The sequence below is a fragment of the Meriones unguiculatus genome, chromosome 3 (genome assembly GCF_030254825.1).
Source record: "Meriones unguiculatus strain TT.TT164.6M chromosome 3, Bangor_MerUng_6.1, whole genome shotgun sequence".
NCBI classification, from domain to species: domain Eukaryota; kingdom Metazoa; phylum Chordata; class Mammalia; order Rodentia; family Muridae; genus Meriones; species Meriones unguiculatus.
Window position 1 is genome coordinate 49,419,231 of NC_083351.1, and position 4,203 is coordinate 49,423,433.

Here is a 4,203-nt window from a genome sequence, read left to right on the forward strand (position 1 = left end):
ACCCCCCTCCCACCTTGACCTCATTGGCACAGGAGACAACTTCCTGAACGAACACCAAGAGCACAGCCTCTAAGATCAACAATCAACATATGGGACCACATGAAACTGAAAAGCTTCAGTAAAGCAAAGGAAACAGTCATCAGAACAAAATGACAGCCTACAGACTGGGAAAGGCTCTTCACCAACCCTATATCTGACAGAGGACAAGTGAGTCTGTGTCCAATGCAGTCTCTACTTCCCTTACTAGAGGACCCACATGAGGCCTAAGTCTAACATAAGCTAAATCTTTGTAGGGGTCCTAGGTCCAGTTCCTGATGATTTTTGCTTCAGTACCAGCAAGCCTCTTTGGGCCCTGGTTAGTAGGCTATGCTGGTCTTTTTGTGAAGCTCCTCTCACCTCCAGGTCTTTTTCTCTTTCCTCCCATTTTTCCACAAGGTCCCCTACACATCACCCAATGTTTGGCTATGAGCCTATATTCTATGCAATTGGAAAATCTGAACAAGGTGGATAATTTTGTTGATAAATAGGACTTACCAATGTTAAATTAAGGGCAGGCAAACTAAACAGTCCTGTAACCCCTAAGGAAATAGTGGCAGTTATTAAAAGTCTCTCAACCAAAAACAAAAAACAAACAAACAAAAAAAAAACCCACAAAGTTTATCAATTTTGTGAAACATGGGCTTTTTTTTTTATTTCTGTTTGTTAATTTGGATATTCTCCCTATGCCTTTTAATTAGTTTGACTAGGGGTTCTCAATGAACCAGCTCTGGGCTTCATTAATTCTTTCTATCATTCTACTTGTTTCTAAATTATTGATTTCAGCCCTGAGTTTGATTATTTCCGGCCATCTATTTCTTTTGGGTGTGTTGGCTTCTTTATATTCTAGAGCTTTAAGGTATGCTTTTAATATGCTAGCATAAAAACTCTACAGTTTCTGAAAGAAGGGACTTAGTGCTATGAATTCCCCCTTAGCCCCGCTTTCAGTGTGTCTCATAAGTTTGGCTATGTTATGTCTTCTTTTTCATTGAATTCTAGGAAGTTTTTAGTTTCTTTCTTTATTTCTTCCCTGACCCGGTGGTCCTTGAGTAGAAAGGTTTTTCAGTTTCCATGTGTTAATAGGCTTTCTGTTCTTCCTGTTGTTACTGAGTTCCAGATTTAGTCCAAGGTGATCTGATAAAATACAAGTGGCTATTTCAATTTTTTTGTATCTATTGAGGCTTGATTTATACTCTTCAGAAATCTGAGGTCACCTGGAATGCACACATGCATACATGCTGGCACAATATATAAATAAAAATGCATTCATTATTATTTTTTTTCAATGCAGTTTATTCAGGAACCTTGAACAATCATCTGAACCTGGGGAAAGCCAGCCCACAGCTTAAATAGCCTCTGGGTAGCCAACCCCAGCATGCCACGTGGGCAATGCAGATAGGTCCACATACATGGAAGCAAGCCAGATCCTCAGCCTTAGCCAAATATGGAGTTGTTCGTGACAGAGAGCACTCACCATCAGGAAGGTGGAAGGCGGAAACCAGCTCCATCTTTAAGGTGCGGCATTACGCAACTCTCTACAGTTCCCCCTTTTTGTTTTAGACGCATCAGGCAAGAGTAGATGTCTGATCTCTGATATTAGAAATAAATTGGGACTTTGTACTGATGCTCATTTAGGTGTCATCCACCCAAAGAGCAGGACAGTCTCCCCAAGCATGGTTGGCTACCATAAAAAGAATTCATTATTTTTAAAAGAATAAAAAATTCTTTAAAAAATCTAGTAGCTTTTTAACTGCAAGATTTTCAGCACATTGATGATTCTCTTATCAGAACTGATATGTACCAAAGGAGTAATTGTGGGATAGGCATTCATCACAAATTTCTGAATAGTCAGGATGACTGGGTCATACATCCACACAAGGAATGAGGTAGATGACATGATGAAGTCCACCCAGTATATGACCACAAAGAAAAATACCAGCAGCAAGATGGTCTGGGTGGCCCTTTTTCCAGGGGATGCTCTCAGCTGGCTGATGCTATGAAGATGCTTGCATTGCCTCTGATGTCTGAACAAGATCATCACCATGTATGCACTTGTGGTCAGCATGACTGCTACAAGAAACACATCTCTGGAGGTTGTCACTGTTAAAATCAATCCCCTGATGACATAGTTCATTTGGAAGACTACGCAGGATTTAGTGACCTTCATCTGGTTTGTCTCACTCACATTGGTAAAACCACCAACATAGAAGATCAGGTTACTATTGAAGGACAAATTCAAAGACCAAATACATAAGAAAGCATAGATCATGTATTTTTTAAGCTCATGTTTAAACTTGGCCAACAGAGAGCTACTGGGACTGATAGTTACTGCCTGGAACACACTCAGGAGGCAGGTGATGCAGATAGAGAGGCCTCTCGTTACCCTGTGTATGTAGAAAGTTGCCTTACATTTGATGTGATTCTCAATGTTCAGTGACTCAAATATGTCTACAAGCCAAATGTCTCCTCCTGTAAAGAGCATCATTATATGAATGAAGGTTAGTTGACAAGACATCAGGTCCATGGGCTTAGGTCTGTGACCTAGGATTGTGAAAGAATAGAAAAAAAGGAGAAACATATTGGCCAGGACTCCAAGCCCAGCTTGAATATAAAGGACATCCTTTAATGAGGACATAGGTGAGAAGTGTATTCATCTTAAGACCATAGTGGAAGCATAGTTCTTATATCTGAAAAAAAAAAAAGATTACTCATCAAACTTGTAATCATTTGGACAGTATGTCTATATCATCACTCCATTTTCCCAAATAATTTTTGATTAATCCGTATTTTTAACTTTTGAAGCTCCAGACTGTCCATCAATAGCCTACATTTGTAGATAGCCTCCATGTGTCACTTGTATATATAGCACATATAGATTAACGAATGCATCCACATTCATATCTATACAGAACACATACTTTGTGTGCCTGTATTGCACCTGCATATCAACTTTAGAAAACCAATCCTATTTTATCATATGATTCCCTGCACTCTGCTGAAGTTTGGTTATGAGTCTCAGCATCTGCTTTGATGTGCTTCTAGGTATCGTCTTTCAGAGGCTCTCTGTGATAGGATCCTGTCCTGTTTCTTGTTTTCTCCTACTTCCTATGTCCATTTCATTTGTTAATATGACCAGGAGAGGACGGGAGCTCCACGAGGAAAAATATATAAGGGCACGGGGGTCCTCTATGAGACTGTTTCTCCAACCAAGAACCATGTTTGGATATAACCTAGAACCCCTGCTCAGATGTAGTACATAGTAGCTAGTATCCAAGTGGGTACCCTAGTAAGGGGAACAGGAACTATTTCTGACACAAACTCAAGGACTGGCTCCCTTACCTCCACTCACCTCAGAGAAAGAAAAAGCCTTGCTAGGCCACAGAGGAGGACATTGCAGCAAGTACTGAAGATACATGATAAGGTAGGGTCAGTCAGATGTAAGGGGAGGAGGACCTCTTCTAGCAGTGGACTTAGAAAGGGACAGGGGGAGATGAGGGAAGGAGGGTGGGATTGGGAGGGAATGAGGGTGGGTGTTAAAGCTGGGATACAAACTAAATAACCTGTGATGAATACTAAAAAAAAATAAAAAATTTAAATCCAATCCTATTGATTTAAATTGCCTCATTTTATTGTTACCACCTAAAATAGTAGTGAGGAGCGGAAAATATTAATCACATTTGTACAACTGAAAAAAAACTGTGTCAGTCTGAAGAAAAAAATCACTAAAAGAATCCAATCAGGTGAGTCATTCTCATAGTCTATAATTTTACTATGTTGTAATTTATAACAATGTTTTCATTGAAATTTCTAATTGAATCACAGTGATAATTCAAGATAATCTCACTATTTGAATCAGCAAAATGTTTATCTCAATTCTTTTTTTGTTTGTTTGCTTACTCTTCCACAAATCTTACATCCTCAGAAGCTAGAACTGAAGAAATAGATGCTTTGGAGACATTTCCTGTACTTTCCACCCACTATTAATTGTAGAACCAATATGGTTGTAAGACTTGGATGACTTCCAGTGCAGTTGTTATCCCATTTAAACCTTTTGCTAACTCCAATTTAGTATTAAAAAAATTAACTTTGAGCTATTTAGACAAACGATATTGTTCTTTACTTTTGGGGGATAAAGGCTGGAAGTAAATAATTTTCTTTTTCTTAATT

At 38.9% G+C, this 4,203-nt stretch overlaps 1 pseudogene; it reads right to left on the reverse strand.

Moving 5' to 3' along the window:
* Positions 1-1,771: 1,771 nt before the first annotated feature.
* LOC110542121 (putative vomeronasal receptor-like protein 4) lies at positions 1,772-2,701 on the reverse strand (annotated as a pseudogene).
* Positions 2,702-4,203: the final 1,502 nt, after the last annotated feature.